General features: G+C 49.8%; 1 pseudogene across 1 annotated transcript; it reads right to left on the reverse strand.

Annotated features, from left to right (window-relative positions):
- Positions 1 to 1,780: 1,780 nt before the first annotated feature.
- Positions 1,781 to 8,660, reverse strand: LOC120681770 (annotated as a pseudogene). Its single transcript, XR_005678079.1, has 10 exons — positions 8,317 to 8,660; positions 7,967 to 8,196; positions 7,753 to 7,807; positions 6,946 to 7,322; positions 5,499 to 5,758; positions 5,086 to 5,402; positions 4,781 to 5,004; positions 3,868 to 4,693; positions 3,545 to 3,786; positions 1,781 to 3,222 (listed from the first exon to the last, which is right to left on the reverse strand). The product of XR_005678079.1 is annotated as an ABC transporter B family member 19-like (transcript).
- Positions 8,661 to 10,967: the final 2,307 nt, after the last annotated feature.

The raw sequence follows: 10,967 nt of genomic DNA on the forward strand, positions 1-10,967 counted from the left end.
TTGCTCTTAGCTGGCTGGACGGAGCAAAATAAAACAAGGGAAAATTCGATTCATGCCACCACAACTCCGTGAAATTGGGTGTCATGTTGAAAATCATGCCACTCAATGGCGTGATTTTCAACATGAGATCCAATTTCAAGAAATTGGTGCGGCATGGATCCAACTGACCCATAAAACAAAGCGCGTGTGCCCAACGAGAGCGTCGCCGCGAACTTATTGGCGTACGTACAGGTGCTGCGTGCATTGCCGTCGATCGTCCATCGCTAGCTGTACCTGTACGGCGCACGTATGGGCGCTGCTCTATTCACCATTGATCAGGATCGTCTTCTCTGCTATTCGTGTACGTGTCCCAAGGAGAATCTCCAAGATTTGTAGCACTGTGCTGTGCATGTGTTGGCGTCAGGGATAATGGAGCACGTACGAGTATAGAAGGCTTTGGTACGGTAGAGTATGTCCGTGCATGTGTGATCAGCGCACACACTGTACTGCCTAGCTACAAAGTACAAACCGGGGCCCCGTCGTGATACGCGACGTAGTACGCACCACGAGAGAGACCACCCTACCAAGTGCCAACTCATTAGCGTAACCAAGCGCGATTCGCTCGCCGGAGCCTGTAGTGTAGCAGGGCGCGGCGCTGAGTCCACCCCCGTCTCAACCACCGCCCGGGAGGCCGGGACCAGTGGCCACGCGCTGCTGGGGACTTGGGGAGGCCTCGGCTTCCGGCCTCCCCGTCCGTCCCCATCCAGCCGCGGGCGGCCGCGTCGCCGACCTCCGCCGCCACAGTGCGGCGGACACCGCGCGGATCGGCCGAAACAGTCGCCGCTGCAGCAACCCGCCGCCAACCGGCCGGTCAAGCGGCCGCCGGAGCCCAGCCCCCTCCCCCATCAATGCGCTGAGCCCGACCGCGCGCTGCTCCGCCATGCATTCCGTGCGTACGGGCGCCGCACCTCCCAAGTACGCCGCGCACAGGGGGAACCAAATCCATGGCGCTCATCCGATCCGGCGGGCCCGCGGCGTCGTCGTGCCGTGCGGCGGGCGACGGAGGAGCCCCACGCACGCACAGCGCGCGCGCGCCAGGTTACGTTGTTACGTGCCACCTACCGGAGGAACCAGGTGTACCGGCAGGGTGCGTATGGCGACTGCACAGGTACTGGCACCGGGCGTACGGCTGCTACGACCGGCGCCCCCCGGCGGCCGGAGGAGCTCGACGTGCCAGCGGCCGAAGACGCCTAGTTTGGCTGGCACGCAAAGTGCAGGAGGGCCCACCGAGCCTTCATTAATTGCGGGCCCAATTGTGCTGTGCTCAATGATTATAGATGAGCGGGCAGTGAACAGTGGAAAATTAAGTACGGTTTTTGTTTTTTTAGTGTAAGTACGGTTTTTGTTGACGGTGTATAAAGACCGGAAACGGACAAATCAACTTGGACCCTATATTAATATTAGGCCCACAGGATGTATAAGCAACCTTTCAGCGTATGGGCTGAGATGGGCCTCTTGGAAAACACAATGTATGGGCCGAACTCTGCTGCCTCCCCCCATCCCATTTCCGGATCGACCCTAAAAAAAAAATCCGGATCGAGCCGCCATGCGGCCATGCCCGCCAAGAGGACTGGCGCCGCCGCGCCATGCCCGCCGAGATGCTGACGTTGGCTCGGCTCCGACTGCGACAGTGCTCGGGGATCATACGACCTGCGGCCTCCGCGCAGTTAAGGAATCTCGATTGATTCCACTCCAGAATCACATCACCATTGATTTCACGACGCACCTAAAGAAGAATGCGGGAACAGAAAGGGGGGAGTTAACAAAAAGAAGAGTCGCATCGTACATTCCGGGGAGAAGATACAGATCGCAGGTTCCAAGTTTAAGCTTGCGATCGACAGCATTAAGAACATACACGGTTGCCCTAGTATCTACATCCGCACGACCACCGCCAACCGAAAAAATTCTGGCCATCCCAGTCTCCAAAACGAAGGTGTCATCATGTATTAATCAGAGGATGCGCCTGCACTTCGCCGTCAGACACGGTGGTGCTGCAACTGCAGCAGCCGCGAGTACGCGCCCTCCGGCCGGGTCAGGAGCTCCGAGTGGCTACCGTGCTCGACGATCCGCCCGTCCTGCACCACCGCGATGCGGTCCACGCCTCGGATCGTCGAGAGGCGGTGCGCCACCAGGACGGTGGTCCGCCCCTTCATCAGCCGCTCCAGCGCCTCCTGCAGCACGCACTCGGACTCCGTCCAGGGCGCTTGTTGCCTCGTCCAGCAGCAGGATGGCCGGGTCCTTGAGCACTGCCCTGGCGATGGCGATCCGCTGCTTCTGCCCACCCGAGAGCTGCACGCCACGCTCGCCGACTGCAGTCTTGTAGCCGTCAGGAAGCTGGCTGACGAAGCCGTGGACATTTGCTGTCTTTGCCGCCTCGATCACCTCCTCCTCGGTTGCACCATCCTTGCCATATGCAATGTTTTCTAGTATGCTCGCTGCAAAGAGGACCGGCTCCTGCTGCACCAGGCCAATCTTGAGCCGCAAGGACTTCAAGTTCAGCCTCCTGATGTCCTTTCCATCAATACTAACTTTTCCCCCAGTCGGATCATAGAATCGCTCAATGAGAGCAATGACAGTGCTCTTCCCTGAACCGCTGGCTCCGACTAGAGCTTGGCTGCGCCCAGCTTGGATTTTCAGGTTGAAATCCTTGAAGATCTGAATGTCCGGGCGTGCTGGATAGGCAAAGTCCACATGCCGCAACTCAATGTCCCCTCGGATGGCGGTGACACGCTCCGACTCTGGATCATCAGGCTCAATTCTTGTTGCCCTGTCGAGGATGCCAAAGATGGATCGGATCGATTCACCTCCGCGGACGATCTCTGGGGCTAGGCTCACTGTCTCAGCTACGGAGTTGGCAGTCACCACAAGGACAACAAAAACCTTGATGACCTTGGAGAAGGTGGATCCATGTGACCGGACGAGATGAGAACCATACCAGAGAATGAGCGCTTCTGAGGAGTACAGGCAGAGCTGTGAAAGGCCAAACAGAAGACCTGATGTCTGGCTACGTCGAAGGATTTGCTGCTCTGGTATGCGCAGTTCATGGCTGAAGAGTGACAAGATCTTGCTTTGAGCGTTGAAGGCAGCCACGGTGCGGATATTGCTCACTCCTTCACCTGCGACCATACTGCTCTTGGCATGTGCCTTTGCTGTGTCACCAGCGAAGCCCTTCATTGAAATTTGCTGAAAGCATAAAAACAAACAACATTGTCATTTTAGACACATGAAGTTGCCTTCATTCTACATTTCCTACACAGCTGAGCAAATCTAAGGATTATTCTCATTTTGACAGATTTTTCTAAATTAGCTAATATATGTTCTTATGGATGGACTTAGTATATTGGGTGCATGGACTTAGTATAGATGCACTAGTATATTAAGTTTTAATAGCTAATATATGTTCTTAGTATATTGGGTGCATGGACTTAGTATAGATGCACTAGTATATTAAGTTTTAACAGTGAAAGGAAGAGATAGATCACTGAAGGGTAGACCAAGAAATTACCTGGGCAAAGTTGGCAAGCACAAGAAGCGGGAAAGTAGCCAGAATAAGGAGTGCCACTCTCCATTCAATGATAAAACCGACAACGAATGAAGTCATAAGGGACGTCATGTTCTGCAGGATGACTGATATTCTCTCAGCTATAGCCGACTTCACATCTGCTGCATCGACTGCTAGACGAGCAGCCACAAGACTTGAGTTGTTTTCTTCTTCGTCAAACCAACCCACTTCATTCCTAAGTATTGCTGCAGTAAACACAGTCGTTATTCATACTATATTCAAGTTAGCACCACAAAAACAGATTGTGGAATGGAGATGATACATACCGGATAACATCATCCTCCTTACCCTGGTTGTAAGATTTTCTCCCATGATGCTGAAGAAGTAATGCTGCACAAGATAAGCAACAACAGCATATATGCCTGTGCCAATATAGATGAACACATATAGCTTTGTCTTCTTCTCCATTTCATTGGGGTCCCTGTAGTAGAACACATCAAGCATTTCACCCATAACAATGGCAAATGTTGGACCAATAAATCCTGAAAGGACAGAACCAATGGCGCCCAACACAGCATAAGGCCATTCAGGAGCATTCAATTTCAGGAGCTTCAAGAAGTAACCACGTGGTGCTGGGTATTTGCGGTCATTATCTGCATTGGAGATCATCTCGATGCGACCATCTGCTCCAGTACTGTACTGATAGCTCAAGTTCCTTAGACTTCCAGACCTCAGGCTAAGAGATTTGGTGGAAAGTGAGCTTGTCAAGTGCATCGATCGTGACCTGCGGGTAGATGCACCTCCAAGATCCCTATTCCACGTTGATTCCTGAAAACGGACCAGGGAGGCATATGCTCCAGTGCTGCCTTTTGCTAGGAGTTCATCATGTGTCCCAGTCTCAACAACTTGGCCTTGTTGGATCACAGCAATCATGTTCACGTTTCTTATAGTGAACAGACGGTGGGCAACAACTACAGTCGTCCTCCCAACCATTAAGCGGTCAAGAGCTTCTTGCACAATGCTTTCTGAGTCTGCATCTAAAGCGCTGGTAGCTTCATCAAGGAGCAGAATCTTCGGGTTCTTCAGCATAGCACGAGCTATCGCTATACGTTGCTTCTGACCACCAGAAAGTTGGATGCCTCGCTCACCTACCTGTGAACAATATTATGATAAAGTTAATATTTGTTGATTACACTCAACTACATGCACAGAGGGACAGAGGGAAAATATTAGACACACCATTGTGTTGTAGCCATTTGGAAGAAGAGATATGAAACTATGAGCATTGGATGCAGTCGCTGCAGCCTCAACTTCTGCAATAGTGGCATCTGGCTTTCCATACAGTATATTCTCTAGGATAGTGGTTGCAAAAAGAGCAGGTTCTTGGTTTACTAGACCAATCTGATCTCTCAGCCACCTCAATTGGAGTGTTTTTATGTCAACATTGTCAAGCAAAACCTGGCCTGCAATGCAGTGAAGTTTAAGTTGGATCTATACATTCACAAAGTGTAAAAACCAGACCTCTGAGGCAAAGCATTTGTTACCTTCATTAGGATCATAAAACCTTTCTATCAAAGCCACAACAGTGCTTTTTCCAGATCCACTGCCTCCAACGACCGCGACAGTTTTACCAGCAGGGAAGAAAAGAGAGAAATCCCGAAAGATCATAACATCAGGCCTTGAAGGATAACTGAATGTAACTTCCTTGAATTCTATGTTTCCATGGACCTCAGCCAACCACTTCCCATCCTTGTGATCGTTGACTATAGACGGTTTCTGGCGAATGACCTCAAGCAGTTTGTAACCAGCAATTTTCCCTTTGCTGAAGGCTCCAAGGTTTGAGAAAGCCTGCCCAAGGCTCCTGCAGAAACAAATGAAGCATTTATCAGCTCATGGACAGGCGAAAACAAATTAAACAGAATCATCATAACATCAACATCCCTCTTTTCTCACTTACATGCCACCGACAATTGCAGAAAAGATTGCTGTAAAAGCATTTCCACCATCAGTCTGCCCATTCCTGATGAAAACACCAGCATACCAGAATACCAATGCCCAGGACATGCATGCTATCCCATAAGTACATCCGATCCCAAGACCTTTAGCCATCCCAGCTTTGTAACCGAGCTTCAGTGTGTTCTGAATCGCCTCAGAATAGGAATTGAGTGCTTTGCTCTCTCCAACAAAAGAGTAAACTGTTCTTACTTGGGCAATTGCCTGTTCAAGAATGTTTCAGTCAGCATTTAAGTAGAATAAACTACTTTTGTATAAATTGCAAGATGGTTCAATAGACAGTGCCAAGCAAAATAATTTGAACATTACTCGATAAACAAATAACACCTATTGCTGGTAGCAACATAGTTGAGAGAAGTACTCCATTATAAATAAAAGTTAAATTGCGCAAATCCTAAGGCAATTGGGATTTGCGTAGGAACATATATGTAGTTTTGTTCTATAAAAGATATATGTGTGGTTTCCATATGGAAAGAATCAAATAAACAAAATCATGCACACGCTTTCTTGTTACAAACAGTTGATCATCTGCATCATATGGCTAAAAATTGTAACTGAACTCCCATATTCCTCTAACACTGCATGCTACATGTTTTCCAGTGATTGTCTGTTACCCACAACAGAATCAGAAGATCTTATTATCCCAACAAAGTTGCATCACTAGATTTTATTCATACAGGGCACCACAATTGACACCCTGCATAAGAGAGATCGCAGTGGAAACTGCACGCAGAACTATTATGCAGAATTTTCCAACCCTCTGCTAATATTAACAAGTAGGTCAACAGTGTGTTCTTCACACAACAACTTAAAGTCACTTTGTTAGGCTTAGGCATAGCATGCCAAACCTTCTTACTTGGTAATAAATTATTAGTCAGGAAAAAGTCTTTTTACTATTTTTTAGTGAGCCATCAGCCTAGTGCAAATAGCCACTCCTGATCAAAATCCATATATAGAGTCGTAGAAAATGGGGCGACAGCACCACAACACCAAAAGTTGAGCACTCAAGTCCCGTGGAAAAGAGAGAGCAGCAAGCACTGCCCCACCAAGTATTCGACTGGCTCATAGGATTCCCAAAGCATACAAAGTTGAAAAAGAACAAATCGCATGTTGGTCAGTCCTCTTGCAGCATAAAAACAAGATTTTTGGCTCCTAATCAGCAGACAGCACCAATAAAGACTACCTACCCACCAGTCCAATTCCCCCACAAGTCCAACCGCGCACTACGGAAATATATAGACTAATCTAACATGAACACTTATCCATCTAACATGAACACTTATCCAAGAGAAATATATGTGATGACACTAAGCAACAGTGCAAAGAATAGCAGCTGCCAAGTTCCACACGGGAAACACGACAGGAGGCAAAGATGCCAAAGAGTCTGTTACCTGCTCCGCGACGACGCCGGCATTGGCATAGGACTCCCGGCTCTTGGAAGTGAGGCCGGTGAGCGTGTACGCGTACAGGCCACCGGCAAAGGCGATGGCGGGGATGACGGCCACGCTGAGCAGCGCGAGCCGCCATGCCGCTACGAACCCCACGACCAGCCCGGCCAGGAAGGTGGCGATGTAGTGGATGAAGTTGCCGACCTTCTCGCCGATGGCGTCCTGCACGAGCAGCGTGTCGGTGGAGACGCCGAACACGATGTCGCCCGTGCGCGCGTCCGTGTCGAAGAACCCCACGTCCTGCCGCAGCACGGCGTCCAGGTACGCCTTCCGGAGCGCGATCACCTGCCGCTCCCCGGTGTACATCCAGCACGCGATCTCTGGAAAACGAAAGAGTGCAGCTTCAGCCAGTGTGCAGGAATGAAGAATGTGCTGAATGCACAAGGTAGCAACTTGAGTGCCGAAGGTCGCAACGCCATTGTGTACGGATGCAGCAGGCACGCCGCCGGCACCCGGCATGGACGCCGGCGAGCTCGCTCGCCGGATTCGTCGACACGAAAACGAGACAAACATGGTACAGTTGTAAACTTTTCCCCGTCTGGTGTGATGTCGACGGGACTTGTGTCGTGAGTGGGGTGGTCTTCGAGATGCCCCACCGGCCAGGACCAGATCCTATTTCGCAAATAGGCCCCTGTACTCCACTACTAATGCTTGAAAAGAACCTTGGTGCGTCGGAGAAGACAGCAAGTGATGGGGAATCGTACGGAACTCGAGGGGGTGGAGGAACAGCGGATGGATAGAGGTGGTCACCTGCGTAGGAGGAGACGCAGACCACCAGCCCGAGGTAGACGAAGTAGAGCGCATACTGCAAGAGAGGACGAATCGGTCTGTTAGCACCATACACACTGCTGAGTTGCGACGAGAAACGGCGATCTCGGCGGAAGAAGGCTTCTATCCGAGATAGACGGCTGGTAATGGCAGGCAAAGCTGTTTGAGTGAGCGAAGGGAGGAAGAAAGTACGGACCTTGGCGACTTCGTCGGTCATGGTGCGGAGGTCGGTCTGGTTCTTGCCGAAGCCGTTGATGAGGTCCCCGAACAGGAGAAAGAAGAGCGGCATGGCGGCGCCGTGCGCCAGCGCGCCAAGGCTGCCCGCCGCCATGAGCATGAGATCCCACTTGTCGGCGAACCAGAAGAGCTCGTGGAACGCCACGGCCTGGTCGACCCTCTTCTTCCCGTCCCCCGCCGCATCACCCCCTCCCGCGCCAAGGCTGCCCGCCGCCATGAGCATGAGATCCCACTTGTCGGCGAACCAGAAGAGCTCGTGGAACGCCACGGCCTGGTCGACCCTCTTCTTCCCGTCCCCCGCCGCATCACCCCCTCCCCCTGCTCCGTTCGCCGCCTTCCCGTCCGCCGCCGCCGACTCCGCCATCGCAATGCGCTCCCCCGCCCGACCTCGACAGTCGACAGCGCGGCTCGCCGTCCGCCGCTCTCAGGCCGCCGCCGCGGCGCCCTGAGGCATTGGAGACGGCGTCGCCGCTTTTGCTTCTTTCTTGGCCTGCGGTGGCCGGTGAGGGCTGCAGAGCGAGGAGGGGGGAGTGTGCCTGCCTGCCTCGGCTTCGCCTCGGTATCGGTGACGTGCAGGCGAGGTTTGTGGGTTGCGGTTGCGGTTGCGGTGGTGGTGAGCTTTTGTGTTCGGCGCTGCGGTGGTCAAGTCAGAAGCTAGCGCGGCGTCGGGGGTAGGAGTGATAAAGGCCCTGTTTGGTTTACTGCTAGTACTACTTAGCACACATTTCCCGAGAAAAGAATCTTCAATGCATGGAGAACTAAATGAAGTTTATTTGCAAAACCTTTTCACGGATGGGTGTAACTTTTCACGACGAATCTAATGATAGTAATTAATCGATGATTGGCTACAGTGATGCTACAGTAACCATCCTCGAATCGTACAGTCAAAGGCCTCATTAGGTTCGTCTCGCGAAGTAGAACACAGCTGTGGAGTTAGTTTTGTAAATTACCTTTATTTATTACCCTTAATTATTGGTCAAATTTTTTGTGCTACTTGTGCTAACCTAAACCAAATAGGGCCAAAAGAGGGGAGGCAGTGCAGTGTGGGGCGCGGGGTCATGAGGCAGAGGCGGCAGAGCCCAGCTACGCTCACTTGCGGTGAGCTTTACCACCCGCTCTCCTCTTTCGGCTCAGCAGGAGCAGGATGCAATTTGAATATGTTTAACCTGACTGTTAGTCCTACGGCAGTTATTATATAACGGTAAGGACAAGAGTTACATACAATGGCGTTGAAGTAGGGAGATGCATCAGTTATAAGATAGTACTATTGAAAATTGAGCTTGTTTAAGGTTGCATGAGATGATGTTATATGGTGGTGTTAAGTAGAAAAACGGATAAAAACAGAGTATGGGTGTGTTTAGTTGGTGAAAAAGTTTGTGTTTTGGTACTATAGCACATTTCATTGTTATTTGACAAATAATATCCAATTATGGACTAATTAGGCTTAAAAGATTCAGCTCGTGCTAATCAGTTAGACTGTGTAATTAGTTATTTTTTCAACTGCATTTAATGCTCCATGCATGTATTCGAAGATTCGATGTGACGGGTACTGTGTGAAATTTTTTGTAACTAAACAGGGGCTATGCATAGGCTTGAGATGATGTTATGTGATGATATTAAGCAAGGAGGCTATGCAATAAGGTGGCATGAGATGATATCACAGAATGATAGAGTAAGAAGATCCGGTCGTCATGACGCGCGGCCCGAAACAGACCATGCAGTGAGGTGGCACGAGATGATTTCGTAGTATGCGTTTTTTCTAGAAATATGTTCATTGTACATGTTGCTGGTATATTTTTCCTCTTGGTAACATAGATATTTCTTTCAAAAAAGGAGTATAGGTATTTATTGTCAAATATCAATAGTATTGAACTCACCTCCCATTTCTTTCTTAGGCATATAACATCTTCGAGATTGATGGACAAAAATGATACACTCTAGTTTTGCAATGCTTATCTAGCTCACATGCCTAAGCGGCTTATTAAATATTTTATATTATTTAATAGAATGTCATATCATTAGATACATCAATATGTCTTCTGTATCTAATAAAGTTCATTGAAATTCTGAACAAACATTGTTTAGCAAGACAATTTTTAGATATATCACAAATAGGCCCTGTTTGGTTCCATTCTAGATTTCCTAGAATATATATTCTAGCCTCCGCATGAAGAACCAAATGAAGTCTATTTGCAAAACCACTTCAAGAATGGGTATAACTTTTCGCGATCAATCTAATGACGGTAATTAATCGATGATTAGCTATAGTGATGCTACAATAACCATCTTCAAATCACACGGTCAAATGCCTCATTAGAATCTTCAAGATTCCTAGCGCAGGGTTTTGAAGTTGGTTTTGTAAACTGACTTTATTTGACACTGTAATTACCAGTCAAAGTATTACTATTCTTTTGAAAGAACCAAACCAAACAGAGCCATACAATCCAACCAAATATAAAGTAGTTACCGTCTAAAAATATTTAATACCTGTAAACATTTGGGTGGTGACATAAATCGATCACCGGACAACGGTCATACTCCACTGCAACGTGTATACCTAGGTCAGCGAACAATCAGACGAAAGAAAATCTCGTTGATGGGCCCGGCCTGTTGACCTTGACCGGCATCCGTAGCTCCCAGCAGCTGAGCAGTGAACCGTGAACGGCGCCTTGGGGTCACTGGCGGTGACAGCACCCGATGCCGAGAGGGGGGCGCATGGGGAGGAGTGAAGTAAAATAAAGAGGTGAGAGAGAGGAAGAGCCGGTGGACCAGCCCCGGAGGCCGGAGCAGTGCAGAGCAGCACAGGCAGGAGTCTGCGTGCCCCAGAGGCACAGGTCGCTTGCCTCTGCCTGCTGCTGCGTCTGCGTGTGGCGTTGCGATTCCTCATGGCGCTCCGCCCATGTGCCATGCCTGGCTGCCCTCCGCTCCCCTCCCCGCCGTTCGGTCCCGTTTGGGTCTGG

This window comes from Panicum virgatum, chromosome 7N (assembly GCF_016808335.1).
Source record: "Panicum virgatum strain AP13 chromosome 7N, P.virgatum_v5, whole genome shotgun sequence".
Classification (NCBI taxonomy): Eukaryota; Viridiplantae; Streptophyta; class Magnoliopsida; order Poales; family Poaceae; genus Panicum; species Panicum virgatum.